We start from the raw sequence: 20,319 nt of genomic DNA on the forward strand, positions 1-20,319 counted from the left end.
TTTTCGAGGTAAAACGGGGTGAAAAAGAATCACTTACAATCAAAGTATTTTTCAAGGGTCGCAGTTAATTTTCCCCCTACTTTACGAGCGTGAGGTGTGAAGTATGGACCCGCCCAAAAAGGATTGGGTCGATTGATTTCTTTGGTAGAGTCTTTTAACGTTCGACGCCGGAAAAGGGAAAATTTGTTCCGTCTCATTTTTTTTGCTCTCTCGGTTTCCTAAATTTGATTGAAGGAGTAATTTTATGTTTCCTTGAAAAGTGGGCCGTGCAAGGGGAAACTTTTGGAAGAAAAAAGGACGTAGTATTTTTTCGTTCTTGAGAAACTTGGGTGGAAAATATGACTTTTATTTCGACGGCTGTTGCGTCGAGTGATAATCTTTCAGAGGAAAGGTTAAGAACCTGTTATATGTTATGATATTTTGCCAGTAATTTATGGCCCGTTGAGTGGTTGGGTTGAAGCCCAGATAGCACCGCATTGAAATATAGTTTGCTCTGTGTTCGAATTTGCAATCAAATAATAAATCGTAATAGTGTATTGAGAGGCTGGAACAACATCGGAACTAGAAACACGTTATACGTATCTCTACTTTCACGATCAATCATCGGAATAAAATCCATGCAGCAGAAAGTTGAACGCAGAACAGCGAAATTTCAATACAAGTAAAACGAATAAAAAGTGTCAATAATATAGTGCATGTTGATGAGTTTCCATCGTTGTGTAAATTTGATGCATCGGTTGATTTTTTTTCACTGATACCGACTGTGCTAAAACCAGCTGCAGTGTAATTGAAAAACTTTGATGCCAAAATACCCCAGGCGAATAACAAAAAAAAAGTGTCATCAGTGGATTGTGTTATGCATTTATTGTTTCTGCTTTACGAGGAATGTGATTTTTGTGAAGAGACATTCAAATTAATAATATTGTTTATGTTGATAAATAAGAACTGTATTTTATGCAATAGCAAACAAATTGAATGTTTTGTAAGAGTGATTTTCACTTTGCTTCCCATGATGATTCCAGAATACAGCCCATCACAATGAAAAGTAATTATTCATTCATGGCGGTGGAGCTCCATTGTCACTTTGTCACACAATATGGTGCTTCCGTTTCCTGTTGCATCGTTATTTTTGATCAAAATATATTTACTGAGCACAACGGTTTCGCTGACGTTCCATAACGTGAACTTTAATTATATTCACACGCTAGCGACGGATTTTTTTTAAATGTATCCTATTCTATGCGATGGGTGATATAAATGATATTGATTACGATCAGGATATGATCACTGTAAATGTAATATCCAAGCGAAAATATGAACTTTTGATGGGATCTACGTTTTTCATATAAATACGAGGGTCGTCCAAAAAATAAATTTCAGTTACTCAGAAATTACGGAAAAATAAAGTTAGGACAAAAAACAAGGTGATTTTCGTAATCTACGTTTTTTTCTATTTTTCTACATAATCGCCGTTACGTTCGAGGCATTTTTCATAGCGTGGCACGAGTTTTTCTATTCCGAGCGCGAAGTGCGTAGCGTTCAACTTTTTGAAGTACGATGTAACTGCGTCACGAATTTCTTCTGTGTTATCGAATCGTTGACCGCCGAACGCCTGTTTCTGCCCCTAGCGACTATCACTTATTAATTGATCAAATGGTCATCGAATAGTTTATCGAATTTTTACTAGTAGATCTTCTGTAGGTTTTGTTCTGTAAAGGGTATAAAGAACACAGTTATTTTTCTCAAAGATTGTTAATGCTCTCTTTTCTTTTCGATACTTTTGAAAGTCAAAAATAAGCTTTCGAGACATTCTATAAGATAATAGTATATACATCATACAATATTTTAAGAACATAACACAAGAACACAAAAATATTTGGAAGAAATAAAAAATCGTTTTCTTTCTGTTTTTCAAAGATTTTCTGGACTAACACATTTTTTTGCTAACCAACTTAATAGCAAACTTTATCAACCAGCTTTCATTTGGATGCTATAACGTTCATATAGGACCTTTCCATACAAAGATATTTTTTCTTTGAATGAAAAAATTACCCCTTCATCTTCGATGATGAATAATTCAATAAACAATGATCGCACCGCAAACCGAAAATAAGTTTTGAAAACTCAAATAAATTCTGTGTGTTTCTGTAAACCTTTGAAGGTTTAAGCTTTAAAATGATGTATATAACATTATCTAATGGAATGTTTCGAAAGCTTGTTTCGACTTTCAAAAGTAGTGAGAAAAAGATCTTCATAGTGCTGTACGAATTTAAGTTTGGGTCATTGTATCAGGGCGAGTATCCTCTATCCCATATTCATATAACTCTATCCTTCTATATTTATTTCCTTTTGAACTTTTAGGCCGGTTATTTTATTCATTTCACCCTTAGGGTCCATTCTTCAGAAATAGGGAACTGGGAAAATTCGTTTTTTTTACAAAAACGCAAATTTTGAAAATTTATAACTTTTGAACCGCGTGACCGAACTACAATTTCTTAAGGTTTTGTTTACGAATGAAAGGCATTTTTTGAGTGGTTTCTGACAATTCTGCTAGGGCCTCTTTGTGTTCGACACCTCAACAACCACACTGGAGGAAAACTTTAGTAAATGCAGCTACCAAACCTTTAGTAGTCGAAACATTTGTAAAATGTACAAATTTGTTGTAAATATTACAAAAACTTTGTTAAACTGATGTCAGATGCAATGTACACTCCTACCAATTATTCGTACATTTTACTTCATAGCATGTGTAACCTTGATTATTTTAATTTCTGGCTACTGTGTGTATGCAACCGCCATTTCTCTAATGGAAGCGAAGCGGTACGGAGGTAAACATTTGGTTGTATTATGGTTCATTTTATCTAAATATTTTCCTTTTTCAGCAAAATCGTAGAAATCCATAGCAACGGTTTCACGCAGCCGTAAGTGTTCAGATACATAAGAGGCCAAAAAGGATGATCCGATTATTGCTTGATTTTTCCCTTTATTCTATTATCCACAGATCGCAACCAACAGCAGCAATGGATCGCCTCTCGATCGATTCGTTGTTCCAGGAAACGATGGATATCAGTTGGGCCAATCGTCAGCAGCGAGGAAACCAACAACAACCGTTTTACATTGAGCAATCAACAGCTACCGATTCGGACAACATCGACTCGGATGGAAGCAGCAGCAACAGCGCAGATTGTCGGTGTTATTCCATATACTGTCTGCAGCAAAAACTCCACTAGCTGATGAACGATATGCTACGGCGAAAGTATCACAATTTCAAACACATCATCACAACAACATTAATTCTACAGCAGTACTTGGCGACGGCACCCAGCGAAAACCATCATCATCACACAGAGATCCAAATCCATCGTCGAGACGGCAGAAAATAAGCCTAGCGCCAAATCAAGTCAACTGCCCCTACTGGTATGTTCACAACGGACAACAACATCAGCATAGGATCGGAAAACAACAGTCCACTGGAAAAAAAACTGCGATCTCTTCGAAGGTATTGCCCATGATAGATTCCACCGTGAAGAAGTATTTTTCTTACATCGAACTATAGGGAGGAGGTATTGTAAAATCGAAAATAATCACATCTAATGTGCAGCGGTTCTAAGCTAACATGTGGCTGAGTGGAGAATTTCTTATCAAATTTAAAGAACAAGTACTACCAATTATGATCCACAATTATCATTCCGCATGTGACTGAACTGAATGATTTTTTCACTATGCAGCTTCCATTGGGATTTCCAGTAAAAATAGGTAAATGCTCAATTATTTTTAAAATATTTGGCACTATGTTACGCAATTCGTTCTATTTTATAGTAATACCGCTGTTCCATGTGTTGAACGTGGTTATCATATTTGGCAACGTATTCGAATAAGAGACACCGGTGACCAGTGTGAGCAACATCAAAGAAAGCGAAGAGTGTACGGCATGCATTATCGAGGTTTACTGTTTCGATGTCCCGTTCGAGTACGTACGACGCGGTATCGATTTCCGGCGTCAAATCATCTTCGAAGATGAGAACGAATTGATGCAATTTGCGATCCAGCAAAATTTGGCAAGTGTCCGAGAAAGCACACTTTTGAGTACTGTGATACCCAACTCGCTCGCTAAAAGCATGCAGGGAAAACTTTGCAATATTTTATAAAAAATAGGAAAGGATTAAGAATATTAATAAAAATAAAAATATTTTAAATAAAATTTTACTGAGCCAATGAAGGGCCAACAAATTAGCCATTACTAAAGCCGAAATTGAGCCAACATTGTACTTACAAACCATTGTTTTGTTTGACATTTGTGTCTACCAATTTTTCTTCGTAGGATGTACCAATGATTAGTAGGGTAGAAAATGACTAGAGAATTGGTAATATTTACCAAAAAATTGGTCATATATACTAAATTTTCCTCTCAGTGCACGAAAAACATTTGGACATATTTTACCCAAATTGTTTTATTTGAAAAAATCCATGCGTCTCGATTGATTTAAATGTCGGTACTGTTATTATGGAGACGCATGGTTTTTTTAATGAAAAATTTTACATTACATAATTTTGTTGAAAACTCAAAATAACTTTTATTTGCACTCAAGCAATCGTAAACCGGTCAAGCGGTTCAAAAGTTAAAACTTTTCAAAAATAAGCCTATTTAAAAAAAAAAAAAATTTCATGGAATTGATGCTATAACATTGACGACTGGTCAAAAGTGGGGAAGCGAAAAAAAATCGAAAAACGTGAGTGATATTTGTGTAATCCCACTTCACTGGTCATTCTAACACATCAATCGAGCTCGACATAGCATTCCCAATGCATAACCCCGACCCTCATACCAACTATCAGACATTCGAATCGATACTGCCCTGGCTAAAACAGAACACAATCTCTAACATCATCAACAGCAATCTCTAACATCATCAACAGCAGGGCGAAGGGACAGCTGCCACAGTAAGGACATGTTTTGTTTCACAATAAAATAATCATCCGTTATTCATTCCGTCCTCGAGTGAGTGTTGGACGTGAGAAGTCGAGGACAAATGTGAAAGTGGTTCGAGTCTCGAGTCAATGAGACTTTTTATGCATTGTCTTCTCACAACTATTGACAAACACATTATGTACCAGAAAATTTAAACCGACGCGTGTGTTGTTACCACGTTTTGCTCCTCAAAACTGATACTTTATATCCATAGACACCAAGTTGGTTGGAAGATATATAGAAATTCTACGGTTTCCGGAATGGAGAGAATAGTAATGTTCCGGGAACTCTTGGACCTCTTAAACCACATTTCGAAGTAGGATTACGCCTTTCAGGAGCATATTGGGGGATGCAAATTGAAAACGGACAACCGGTCGCGTCGCGAAAATTTGCATCAATCGATTGGGACACTCCATAATAATTTATTTGAATGAAAATTCCTATCGAACAATTTAAGAAATATCAATAATCTAATCTAATCTAATATATGCTCTCCAGTTGCTCATTCAATATGCGGATTTGTGCAATAAAATATGAGCATGCGATCGAATTTCTGCTTATGTGTCTCACACATGTTTCCGAAGACTGAGAGTTTAGTTTAAGTTGTTGTTTATGTTATTGCTGGAGGTTTCGAACTCGGTGAGTTCATTTGCCTCTAGTTTAAGGTTTTCCAAATTTGCCTTTTCATGAAATCAACAATTCAAACCATCATCATTATCACTGACGATATTCAGGGAAACTTCGATATAACGTACCCTCGTTATAACGTACCCTCGATATAACGTCACTCGATATAACGTACATTTTACCACGATATAACGTACACATTTCCAAAGTGCAAACGAAAATTTTTTTCAATATTTTTTTCCTGACAGAACAATGAATTATCTGTATTGTGATGCTAAAACAAGTTTTGTACCTTCAATCAATCCCGAAATACAGCTGGTTTTGTGATTCCGGATTCTTAATGAATCAAGATTTAATCAACAGTACCAAGGGAAACATCATGAGAAAGGCTGGCTTCGTCTTCTGATTGAAGTTATTCATTAACTTTACTAAAAAAACAACATAATGAAGTATTATAGACTACGTTTGTGAGTACTTTATTATGCTTCGATATAACGTACAATTCGATACAACGTACAATTTTGAAAGTGAAATGTACGTTATATCGAAGTTTATCTGTATTAGCAAACTGCGGCTGCTCAATCGAAAAAATTTCGCATAAATTTATGCATATTGCTTGGTGTTCAGTTCCTAAAGAGAAGTGCATTGCAAACACCACACCTTAGCCAGAAATATATAAAAGTGACAGTATAGCGGCGAGGATCATTCAGAAACATATTGTTACGTTTAAGTTGTCGAATCGTGAAGTAGCAGCAGAGATGTTATATTGGCCTGTCACAACCAATCGGATTTCCTGGTGAGAACGGATCGCCCGATTTGAGCTATCTATTCATTTTTAAATGCTATCTATTAGTCTCCGTCTCCGTCTCCGAAGAAAAATACGAAAAAGCGATCTCTGACGTGAGTTCATAGTGGGCGTTGTTAGTCCAATCGAAATTCAAATTGACACATTTAACTTCATGTTCCGTTGATTTGAAGTGAAAATGGCAATGAAGAATCTATCCATTCACCTCTCATATATAATTTTCAATATTTGAATCATACAAAATGCAAGAGCCATCTCGTCCAGGGGCACAGAGGGCAGTTTTCAGCATATCTCATTTCAATGGGGCACCTTTTATTGTAATCTGTGCATATCACAATGATTAATCACCGTCTTTCTGCCATCAACGCAACAATTGTAACAAAATACCCAAGAATCGAACTAAACGGCCTTTTTCAAGATCATTAAATTACTGTTAAAGAGATATGTAATGGTATTATTAAACCATATTCAAAATCAACGTGCCGTTATTAGCATAACGTAATCCTACGTCAAATATTCGATCGTATTTCGGATACAACCCTCCTGGAATCTGTTTTTTTTTTTTGTAGACAACAATTCCAATTACGTCTAAGTGGTTCCGTTAGCTGATAGTTCTGTTCCTTAGAAGTCATTGGAATTTTGAGACGATCTCGTAACACTGGTCTCATGACCAAACATAAAATCGGTTACACAGCCTTTTGCACTGAGGACTCCTATGCTTGCGTACTTTCATCAAAAAAAAATTCGAAATTTCAAATTCATCCCCGTATTACATTATTTTATTTTCATCCTCAGACCCAGCACACTTCTCACGAGCTGACTGTGCTTTGTACAATACTGTTTCCTGTTATCCTTCTAGATATATTTAGATGATAGAGGGAGATGATAATGAAAAAAATATAAAATTGAAGTTCACAATAATATTGCCAATTCTAATATTATTATAATTGAGCAGTTAAAACTTTCAAAATCTCTCTGACTACAATTCGAATTATGTATAACGTTTTTCTCTACTGTAAGAAAATAAAACCCGAACAATTAAATTCCTAAAGATCCCAAAGAAACATATCATTAAAATTATAAATAGTTGAAATGAAACTCCTGATTCCAGGTTCTGATGAGGTACTAAGGATGCCTGTGATGTAATTTGATGTCAGTAAGATTGAGTAATTGTGAGTGAGTGAGTAATTTGTGTGAGTAAGATTGATTGATTTGTACAGTTACATATTGAATTATATATTTTTGTTCATTTTTCTGACCTCTCCTATATGTTATTCTATAATATTAGGTTGAGGAAAAACTTATTCATTATTTTCTCAGTAGCTGGCTTTAGTGATCAATAACTCGCGTAATATCGATCATACAATTCTATGTTTAGGCTCTTTATAAAGGTGACATTTCACACTGAAAAAATCGTTTCCTGTTTTTGGTTTGTTCCATTCAATTATGAGTTATGGGGTGTTAACAATGGAAGTCAACAAAGAGAAAATTCGGTATATTTTACACTTTTTTCTCTTTTAAAGGTGAAAATGTAACCCAGGCCACGCAAATTGTGAATGGTACTGTCACATTACAATACATGCAATTACTTTTTTTAATTTTTGTTTTTAATTTTAATATTTTGCCGTAGGACTACGTCTTTAATTTCTATATAGGGGGGTCACTCTACGAAAAAGGTAACGCTCATGAGGAGTTTTCAAATGCATGTTATGCACAATCGTTCTTACGATATATGTTATAATATATACCATTAGACGGCAAATTTATCCAGCATTTTTTCGCCTGAGACATCAACAGTGGAAATAATAAAACAAGTGAGCAATTTAACAAATAAAAGAGGTATGTTTTGCAAGCGGATGCGAAAGTAAATCATGTATTATGCATTCTTTCTTCCAACTTCCTTCCCATGAATGTTGTATGTAAGACAAAATTGCGTGCAATAATTCGCTCTATTTAACAAATTAGCAAGCTGTTAAAGTAATCAGATGCAAGATTTCATGCACCACTCAAACTTCATGCAAGATTTCATCATTGAAACGAGGAAAGTGTCATCAATACAATGATCGTTCATTAATTAGGAGGAGGCATTGAGATCGGCATATCATCGCATCACAAAAATGAAACCAAATGAAATATTAATATTCTCAAAGACTCAATTCTTTCTATGATAAATTGAACAGTGGAACCAATACGACTTGATTGTGATAGCCTGCAAACGAACATTATTCCACCGAAAAAGCTACTCCTACCGATGCCTAATAATAAGAATAAGACAATGGAAAAAATCACAATACCAAAGCTATCCTTTAAAAATAAAGCAACCTCATGATTTCATTTTTATTTTACCTCAAAATATCACGAAACCGTGAGTATTTTCAAGTTGTTTTTTCGTTTCTTCCCCATAAATTCCATATTCAATGTAATCAATGACGATATATTTTTTTTTGTTTACCGTTTCACATATACTTCATCTACCATTCCATTCTGTTATGTGGCCCACTGATATTCATTAATCATTTTCAGTTAGACAGTTGAACTTCCTGCCAGAAGCATATTGCCTTTCTTTGTTCTTTACAAATTGTTCGAAGGGCTACTGGTTACAGTTTCAAAAGAGTTAAACTAACAGATTTCTTAACAATAAATAGAATTACATATAAAATAACCAAGTGTTCTGAACAATCAAATTCTTACGTCAAACTTCCGTCCGTGCCCGTTGGCTCAGACCCTTCTATTGTTTTATAATATTTTTTTTATGTGCAATACACTAAATTCAGATCTTTACAGTCAACAAATAGACCATTTGAAGCTATCGATTGTCCTGAAATGTCCAGAATTGAAAAACAGAGGAGTTGTTGTGTTCCATCAGGACAACATAAGGCCACACAACTCCAGCTTGATTGGAATATTTTAATGCATCCACCATATAGTCCGGACCAGGGACCAAGCAATTACCACCTTTTTCTTGCATTGTAAAACTTCCTGAGTGATAAGAAATTGGGTTCAAGAGAAGATTGTAAAAATCAATTGCTAGAATTTTTATCCAATTAGAACCAAGCAAGACTTCTATGAAAGAAGCATTATGAAGCTGCCTCTAGAATGGCAACAAATTTTCCAACAAAACGGTGCATGTTATACCCAAATCGGACAATCCGAAGCATATTGAAAAATATTCTTAATTTCACCCGAAAATAATGGATTGCTTTTTCCCCAACATAATATTTGAACCACCCCTCAGCAACTCCAGAAAAAATGGATCTATTGGAAAAAAATGAATTTTGCTTGTTCCTTCTATATTTATTCCCATTCGAGTAACGTTGGATCTGCTTTTTTTTTATTCCACTCTTAGGGTCCATCATTTAGAAGTAGGAAAGTAAGTATGAAAAATCGAAAATCGATTTTTATCGATACGCTCATTTTGAAAATTTGTATCTTTCGAACCGCTTGGCCGATTTACGATTTATGGAGTGCAAATAAAATGTTTTGTTTTTCCTGATTTTTGAGTCGTCGAACCCAAAGAGACCCCCAGAAGACTTTTTTACATGAAACGACAAAATTTCAGGAACTCTTATTTTTTTATTTTTGGGATGTGATAAAATGTTTGATTAAATAAAATATAAACTGGTCAAGTTCCAAAGTTGCAAGTTTTCAAAAATGAGCGTATCGGTAAAAAAAATAAGTAGAAAACTTTTCAATCAAACCGCTTTCATTCTGATTATGCATAATATTTATACGGAATAATACGGAAACTGATATCCGGTATCTATACGGTATCCGGCCTATCCGGCCAATATTTACTATCCAGCCGGATACCGGATATTAGAAGAAAAATATTTCGTACTATTTTTGTCATGAAGAAGATAAATCCTAACACAATAAGCATATACACATCATTCCCAGGTAAAAAAAGACGAGTGGGTAATGTCGGGGACATAACCGAAGTGACGTAGGACTATACAAAGGGGACAGCTTTTGCTAAATATATATTTTAAATGTATTGTTTTATTTTCTTCTCCTACGTGAATACCTACCTATCTAACTGAAAAATGGATTAGTTTACTGTTTACTCTTTATGAACATGTTGAAGGTTCTGAAAAGAACCTTTGATGTTGCGTTTTTGCGTTTTTTTACAAACATTCTCAATTTTTTCTCACTATCTTATAGTTGCTTCTTGATATTTTTCTGAAGGCTTTGTACTTATTCAATGTTCAACGCCGGGCATCTTTTGGCGTATGCACATATCGTACAATCAAAATGATGGCTATGATAGGGAATGCATAGTGGTCCTCAGCTCATTCACTATCATATATTTCACTACTGAGCACATTACCGTATCTTAAACTGTGATTTCGGAAACGAATGAATTGTAAGATTTGTAGTCTCCACAAACAATGTAAATAAAAATGAAATGGAGACGAACTTTACGATCTGTCGAGAAATAGATGAGCTATAAGCGTTCTGAAAAACCAACAGTGAATACAGGGACGGATGACCTTCGGATTAAAGTCCTTTAAAATAAGAACAGAGCAGCAGGAAATACATAGCTCATCATGTTGCTCCTTAGTTATGTTTCTATACAATGCAGATGTAACCTCAGTCAATTTTCAACATCAGTTATCAACCAAAGAAAGCAGTTCTTGCTACCGAGAAAATCGTGAATGCCATCCTGCATACAATGTGTTGTAATTTGAAGCCACTTTCAATTCGGGAACCATGCATGGGTTTGTGAAAACTGAATGATCAACTTAAAAGACCCCAACCACCAATAAGTTCAAAAACAAGCATAGACCAAATAAATCAGTTCATATTATATATCATATTATGTCACTTTAGAATGCATTGGTATTGTGAATAACTTTTAATAACTCTTCTTTAAAAGGTTTAATGGCCCTGAAAAGCGCCGTGTTTTACGGTGGCTGGTTTTGCCACCATAGCAGTCTGTATAAACAAACGTTTTCCTTTTTCTACCTGCTGGCGTTTTGCGATTGCGTTTGCCACTCGCTGCAACTGCCTGTTGTCTTGATGTCCGCCGAGCCGAATGTGTTCTGTTCCGAATGCGGGTTTTCTTATCGTCGCGAGCAGCTTTACCAGCCAATTCGATCACTTCGGCGGCCGAAACTATATAACGCCGGCTAGGTGGATTGGTGCACTGATACTAACGCGCTCGGCCTAGCTACCCTTGCGGAGCAATTGGCGGATACACCTACGGGGAACTGCACACATGCACGGTTCGAGTGGGACTTTGCCTTTCCCTTAACTTGTCTTCCTTTGTCACGTCCACGTTGCTGCTTGTATTGCTTTGTTGATGTGATGCGATGCGATGTAAAACGACACCATACAACTACACTGGTTTACGGATTGAGAGAAAATGAGATATATTTTTTTTTTACTTAAATTCTTTTTATTTCTTAATTGGGTTTACATTATAATATAATACTACATTTCAAGTGATCAACCTAGGGTTCTACATCTTTAAGTTGGAGATATTTTTTTTGGGGTCCGCGCGTTTTATACTTTAGCGGTACACGCTCACAGGATAGAGACAAATCGGCAGACTCAGCCAAAGGGGCGAGTCCAACGAGACGAACGAATGAGCGTTAAAAGGCAGCGATGGCAAAAAATACATTCATTACGATTTGTTCGCTCGTTGGATTCACATGCAGGCTAAAAAGGGTCCTTTTCAGGATCACAAAATTATCTTTAATCTAAAGAGCTTATTGTTTTGTTATCACTCGATATCCTCATCTTGTTCGGCTAAACCTTCCTGTTTAGCGATTTCTTTTGCGACTCGCCACAGGATTCACAGTTGGAAAATTTCTTCCCATCCAGCTTGTGACATGTTGTACTGTAAATTACATTTAATGCGATATGCCGAAGCACATCGACAGTGGTACAGTGTCGACTTTCAATGTGGGGTCATAATTTGGAACCCGAACTCTATGTTTACAAAAATGTCCAACTAAATATGTCGCATTACAGGTCCGTCAAATTAGCTAAATGTCGAGCTAAATGTAAATTACTTTACTTTCAATCTGGAAGCAATTTAATTGGTGAAAATTGAATAATCGAGAAAGTCCCCAACCATCAATAAGCTCAGCACAACTGCCAAATTCTCATACTCATCATATCTTGGCAAACAAATTATGAAAAAATCAATTTGTGTTTTATTATTATTTTGGATAATATTTTAGAATGCATTGAACTGTATTTCGTAAACTCTTTTTTGAAAGGTTTAATAGCCCCGATAAGCGCCGTGTTTTCTGGAATGGTTCCAATTTAGATAACTTGGTACTCGTGGTTTTGAAAAAAACCATTTCGAACGCCCTCGATGCCGCCTTGTTCTGGATTTGCCACCAAAGCAGTTTGTATAAAGAACAAACTTTTTCTTCTGCTACCTGCTGCCGTTTTGCGATTGCGTTTGCCACTCGCCACTCGCTGCAACTGCCTGTTGTTGTCTTGGTGTCCACGGAACCGATTGTGGTCTGTTCTGAATGCGGGTTTTCTTATCGTCGCGAGCAGCTTTACCAGCCAACTCGATCATTTCGGCGGCCGAAACTATATATCGCCGGCTAGGTGGACTGGTGCACTGGTACTAACGCGCTCGGCCTAGCTACCCTTGCGGAGCAATTGGCGGATACACATACGGGGAACTGGAGACCAACACGGTTCGAGCGGGATTTTGCCTTTCCCTTCACTTTTCCTCCTTTGCCATGTCCAACCATGGCTGCTTGACTAACTATAGAATAAGCTGAAATGTATATACATTATAGATATAATAATAGATTTAAGAATTGAGTATGATGAGCGTGAGTGTGAATGCGAGTGTAAACATTGTACAATATCCTTATATCCCCTCCTTTTCCAAAAGAAACTATGTCACCCCTCTAATCTCGAGTCGACCGCGAGTAATCGGTTTCCTACTTTATTAACCCTAGATTTAAGGAAACATGTTGATATATACTAATAAAAGTATAGCTAAGAGTTCGGCTCCTTTAAACCTATGTAACTGAGCCTGTAAAAATAAATGACTTAAATTAAAAAAAAATAAACCATGGTTGCTTGTGTTGGTTTGTTGATCTGATGTGATGCGAAACGATGTGGTGTACGGTTTCGATGAGAATGATCGTTACGGAAGGAAGGAAGGAAGGTCTTGTATTATAGCGACTTTAAACTTTTGCAGTTCATTCGTCTCTAGCCTTGAGAAAGGCCCTTTGAAAACTCTACTCTACTCTACTACTCTACTCCAGCGCTACCACCTCCGCCCTCTTGCCTTGAGAAAGGCACTCGATCCCCCGCCGTCCAGCTCGTCTAGCAACGATGTTGTCCAGTCGGTGTCCACACAAAGAATGGCTGAAAAATAGATCGTTACAGCAACGGAGCGGGGATTTTTAAGCTGATTGGCTGGCTCGAGAATTACGCATGTGTGAGACTGCGACCAATGTTTCGTTCATATTTTTTCTTTTTCCTTTCCAATCGTGCTTCATTGTATTTCGCTGCTGCTCTGGTTGCCCGTTTTGGTCGGTACGATTTGAGGAGCACAAAATGGACCAATAAAAAATGGGCACATAGTGCATTTGGACAATGCTTGATATTTCACAATTATTCAATTATTTATCTCAAGAAAAATGAAATGTTATTCGCTATGATAGATGCGTAGATATATTTTCTATCAATTGATGCAAAAACCTTTGCGATCTATTGAGAAATGCTCGAGTTATAAGCGTTCCAAATCTTGCATTTTTTTACTTGTTCAGTGCCTAGATTTTCATTTCACCCCCTATATCTTCCGGTTAGACGTAGTCCTACGTCAAAAAGGTGTGATTACTGACATGTCTGGAATGTTTTATGTTATCAATGGGATATAAATTTATTATACACTAACTGACTTGGTGAGCTTCGTCCCACCAACAATTGATATTTGCATTTAAATAATTTCGAACACTCAAGTCCCCACAGAATTTTTTTCTGTACCTGATCTTAATTTGTGGTATATAATTTAATTTTTATTTATATAGATCTACAAATTTTGCTAAAAAATAACTTTTCAATTTTACATCTTTCCGAATGGTTTTCATAACTTTTATGGCATATAAACCTGACGCAAACTAAGACGCATCAAACCTGATGCTGACTGTTTAAATCTGTTGCTCCGTTCTTGAGTTGAACCGTGAGGAACGGACACCAAATCATTTTTATGTATATAGATTTATACAAAATTTGCTAAAAAAAATACAGTCATCAATATAGTCATATAGTCATCAATATATAATTACCTCGATCCATGCATAAAAGTCATTACAAGAGATGAAATAAAAAAGGCAGATTTTTGTAATTTTCCTTATAAAATTCGAAGTGCGTCAAAATGACGCGTTCTGTTAACCTAGTGTTAAACAAACATTATGAAGGACAAAGTTAAGTTGGCTTTTTTTATCCCTTTTGTTTATTTTAGGCTCATTAGCATTTTAGCTGTAACAGAGCCGATTTTTAATCGTGTACATGTCACATGTTTTATCATATCTATAATTAGCACATTACACAGTTGCAATATTCGGCGTTAGAGTATTCCCTTCTATACCATTGCATATGGTACACATTTACACAGTAGCCATTTAGGCGTAAGAGTTTTCTATCTGTTCTTCCATTATCCAGTTAGCCTGGACAGCGGAAACAGTTGATATGATCCTTGTTGAGTTATTAATAGAACAGCAGCCTGATGCGTTCTTTCAGAACAGAGCAGTTGTATGGATGAATCGATCTTATTTCGACCGTGGACCGATCTCCATCGCTGATGATTGTTGTGTGGACGTAGTTGTTCTGTAACAATACAAACATTGTCAATGAGGGCCCTGAGTTTTGAGCTCACGATCAATCGCTTACTAAGCGAACGCGCAACCAATGTGGCTGCGAAGACCCCCTAAGTTGGCTTTATCGTCGTTTATTTGACATGATGGATGTAAGCTTTTGACTGTTCTCAATTAATCAAATTGCCAAAAAAAGAGAGTAACATCTAATCGCCAAAGACAACTCTTACGGGTAATTTTCAATATATCAGATTCAGCCGGTATAAACTCTCGGATTTCGACGACGGATGAGGAAACCCCTAGGCAAGCATTTTTATTTCAATAATCAGAACAGCCGAATACCGAATAAAAAAAAAGACAACTAAGACAACTTTCATCAGAAACAATAACAAATATAGATGCATATTCAACTAGACGGAAAGCTCACTAAACAATATACTAAACAATATACAGTCGATAATACTAACGAAATTTATATAACCTGCAAAAAACAATGCATAAATTTGAATTTAAAAAAATTGACTTTTTAGTGTAAAATCTATATCAGGATACAAATTTTTGAAGTGGAAATTTGAACGCTCATGGGAAGAGTAGAGGTACATTAAATCTCGGTAGGTTTAACGAAAAGGACAACAAATGTTTGGCATAGCAATCGTTCAGTGCTGACAAGCCTAGATAATCTCAAATCCTTTTCGAACATCAGCATACAAACCATGTTCGTATAAAATAGATAGACATCAATGATAAGTAATAAGTATTTTCGTAATTTTGATTACAATGAAAAATGAAATTTCGGAAAAATAACCACGTGAGAAAAATAACCAAAAGTATTCCTAAAACCCTAAGTATAATATTCAACAACGTTAAGGTCACAAAATTAGTTTTAAGGCAGTATTATAGTTTAGAAATTTGAAAAAACTCAAAAAAAAAAATTCTTCATATTTTTTAGGCATTCAAGAATGATCCCCATAAAGGACTTTTCGAAAATCACATTATTTACCGAGTTATAGCCATTTTAGTGATAGGGTATTCTAAGACCATTGCTATAAACTTCAAACTCGTTTTTCTCGAAACTAGAGTTTTTTTCAAACTGGCGTACACTTTTTTCAAACTGGTCTCAAGTTCAACAGAACCAATTTATGTCGAATTTATACGAATGCAATCTGTATGCATATAAACCAATAAAAAAAAATATTTTTTAAATATTACTATTTATTAAAAATCGGGAAACATAAAAAAACGTTTGAAATTGTTTTTTTTTTCTTTAAACAGCCGCCATTTTGTGAAAAAAAAAGGTTTTTGATTTTTCGAGGTTCATGCGATATCGGCATCTTTACTTTTTCGGAATGTGTTCTGTTTTTGTGTCAGATAACCAGAAGGGCTGAAATCGTGTAAGCCACAAAACAACTTTTTTCTAACCCCCTCACTTTTTTAAGCTTATAACTATTCTAATAGATAGATAGATAGATAGATAAACAAATAATGACACAATGGATAGTAAAAATATCCTTTGTTTTATGTTTTCGGATCTCGAAAAAAACCTTTGAAATTCGTGCCTCCACACTAGATAACCCCCTTAAGCTGAAATTCCTTTTGAACACCTTTTGTTCTGGAGATGAAAATAACGCATCTCATCGATTGCGACTCTAAAAGTTACGCGAATGTTCTCCAAATAACAAATGGCATGCAAAAATCCAAAGATATGCAGACTCAGGAGTTGTACAGAAATGGAATGAGACATAACGAAATAGTAAGTTTTATGTAATCAAAGCTGCAGTGGACTGATTTTTAACTCTGTATTTCGGATAGATTAATCTGAACAAAATATGTGTTCGATTATCAATAGCTTAATAATCGTTCGAACAATAAGCAATTCTTTAGTCAGAATTCGATTAACACTTTGAGCTCCCGATTGTTTTTGCTTCGCTTTCCGTTTAGTCCACATCAATAATATTTGCAAAATATCAGTGTCCTCGCCCTCAAAGATAGTTATTGTAGTAAAAGAAAATAGTCTGAAATTCGACTAGAAAGTAGTTATAAACGTAAGACATTTGAAAAAAATGGCATGTTATTTTTATTTTTTTTTTTTTTATTTTTTAACTGCCAGTCCTAGTAATTACAGTTTTTCTAATGAAAAGTTCAGCGTCAATCCCACGAGATCAACATGAGGCTCAACGTGTTAATCGCTGAAGTGCAGCTCATCCGATGAAAGATAATAGAAGACTTGTAATGCATTACTCCTCACTTGTTTCATTTAAATGATATCAAGTATTCAACAATATGAGAGATCTGAATTTACAAAACAGATTTGACTCGCCTGCCTGATACTCTTACGTATAATTTATCTATCAGAGATAATCAATATTCGAAAGCAACCCATCGTTTATACTTGTTTGTACTGGCAGTAATTTTCCCACCCCAACTGATTAGCAACGATTTCCGGATTGTGCCCCGAGAGTAAATTTCCCAAGACTTCCCCTCCCCATTATGCTAATTCAGTCAGCAAATTATCTCCGCGAGCTACATGATGGAGCCCCGAGCTCTGTAGCAACTCGAAAAGTCTTGTTCCCATCACATCATCCCAGGTCAGTTGGTCGGTCGGTCTGTGTTATTCTCCGCCACCACCCAGGGGCGGCAACAAAAGGATCATGGAGCCATGGACAAAAATCAATGATGCCGAGAATATCTAACCTTTTGCACGTTCAGCCGTCAGCCCAGCAGCTCACAAAAGCGATATTTATTCTTCCACAATCTTCGCAATTTAGCTGCCAGCGTCCTTTCCGGTGCGGTTGATTTCACGATTCGGGCAAGCGGAAAACTTTCGCCCTTTACCGGCCTCTTTTTAAGAAACCCAGAGGCACTCACTGCGTCCAGCCAAGCGGGAAGGCTGCGAAGAGATCGATAACACCATCATTATCGTCACCATAATCAACTTTTTGCTTCGTATTCTTCGCACAATTTTTCCCTCCACTTCTCACGGACACCAACATTACATTCACATCATAATCAGCAACTCAATCTATCATACCCTCATACGGTAATACAGACTTCGTGACGTGGAAAATTATGCCCTTTTCGTTCTCTGCTCGCCTTGAAGTAATCCTTGGGTAATCGGTTCGGGCAAGCGTTCGATTATGTTTTTTGCCAGCTTCTTGGAAATTGACCTTAAGTAATAGATTTCTTCATTTTTGCTGTTCACTTTATTTCTTCTTTTTCGCAATAAGAGCGGTACGAGCAATCATGCTCTCAATTCCGTGGAATACCTTGCGGGCGGAACTTTATTTCACTCCCGAGTATGGTTCAGACTTGTTTCACAATGTTTGCAAATTTTTGCTCGCGCAAAAGTTACCCCCAGCAGATCCCCAAGAACGGGAAGGGTACGGTTCGTTCTCAATTTTGCACAACCACGAACGGAACCACCACGTTGGTGGATACAGATAAAATAAACTCGCATACACTTTGCATTTTTATTTAATTTCACTTATTCATACAAACAGAAGTGGAAATTATCACAGTGGACCGAGCACATATACACGTTCCGCATAATATTACAATTGGAAGTGAAAGGGTTTCCAGTGGCTCGCGCGTTTGCCAGCTTCTCGCCACGCTCAAGTATACCTTTCCGGCCACAAAACTCAGCTTTTCAAGCAGCGAAAAACGAAGGAAACATCTCTATTCATTAAATGCTATACCCGCACCAATTTCTGTTTTGCTTTGAACATGCGGAGGTAAGAGAATCATTAACGAGGACACGATTAGGGCGCCCTTTTGAAATATTCACAGTTCGCCACCCACAACGACAACCGCCAACGACACTTGGCGAACGCCACTACCACTAACCGGTACCATGCCGGGACTTACACTCTAACGTCGTCACCACTTTTTCCGGGGTGTTGCCCCGGTTCGCTAGCCCCAGAACCGGTACAGACACGCGGCGGCCAACCTACACTCGACACGCACCACAGTGTGACCAACCGTCGGAAAACTATTACCCCTTCCGGAATAGAACAACACCCGCGCGTGCTGCCTGCTGCCGCTTTTTTTTATTTTGGGGAGGCGATTCCACCGGGCGGACAAAAGTGTTTCGCGAGAATTGTTCCGTTTGTGTTCTTCGAACGCAGCGACGCTCCACGCGGAAAAATCACGACCCGACACGACCGAAGTTAAAGTTGTACTAAATCCTTGGCCAACACGCACGACGGCAGCCCAATGATTGTAAGTAACAAATTCACCCCCTTCCCCTCGGAAAAGTTCGTTTTCCCACGCTGCCTGCCGATGAGTTCTCCCACCCAACGATGTGCTCTCTTTCTCTCTCTCTCTCTGTCTGTGTCTTCCTCTCGTACTCCTTTCCAGCTCAGAGGCTGTGAGATATCTCCTGTGACCGATTGCAAAAGTGTGCCAACTTGGAGCTATTCCAGCTGGTTTCCCATTGACGCCACATGTTTGGCGAGGACTTTTTTGAGAGAGAGAGAGATACTTTTTGGAAGCAAATGATGACACTGAGAAGACCGAAGCACGTTCTCCCACAAGAGTGGGTGAGCGGATTGTATGTTGTGGGAATTTTCTGCCCGCAGTTGGCAAACTGGCGCTTGTGTTGCCAAGGAGGGTAATACTGACCGAGCATGCGTTCGTAGGAAATTATGTCCGGAAGGGTTGTATTTGAAAATGGCAAGGAAGACTTATTCATTCGATGAACTTTACTCTTCGATGAATGATTAATTGATACGTGATGGTTTACCAAATATGACGATCATCATGTAATACCGTTCGTCGCCCAACGCGACGTATTCGAGTCCAACTTGCGGATAAATATAACGTCACTCGATATAACGTACACATGATCAAAGTCCAAAAAAATATTTTTTTAAATATTTTTTTTCTGGAAGAACAATAAATTATCAGTATTTTGACACTAAAGCTTTTTTTTTATAAATTCGTTTATTTTTACAGGCTCAGTTACATAAGTTTAAAGGAGCCGAAATCTTAAATATATTCTTAAAACTATATATATGAACAATTTTCTTAAATCTATGGTTAGTAATGTGGGAAACCGATTACTCGCGGTGGACTCGAGATTAGAAGGGTGACAACACTAAAGCTTGTGTTGTAACTTTAACCAA

At 37.0% G+C, this 20,319-nt stretch overlaps 1 protein-coding gene across 1 annotated transcript in view; it reads right to left on the reverse strand.

The window, feature by feature from the left end:
* The window catches only part of LOC129764427 (neuroligin-1-like), a 615,422-nt gene extending 596,072 nt beyond the window's left edge, over nucleotides 1-19,350 (reverse strand). The window contains exon 1 of the mRNA XM_055763494.1: nucleotides 17,891-19,350. The gene's annotated coding sequence lies outside the window, so the exon portion shown is untranslated. The remainder of the gene's footprint in view (nucleotides 1-17,890) is intronic.
* Nucleotides 19,351-20,319: the final 969 nt, after the last annotated feature.

Source organism: Toxorhynchites rutilus, chromosome 2 (genome assembly GCF_029784135.1).
Source record: "Toxorhynchites rutilus septentrionalis strain SRP chromosome 2, ASM2978413v1, whole genome shotgun sequence".
NCBI classification, from domain to species: domain Eukaryota; kingdom Metazoa; phylum Arthropoda; class Insecta; order Diptera; family Culicidae; genus Toxorhynchites; species Toxorhynchites rutilus.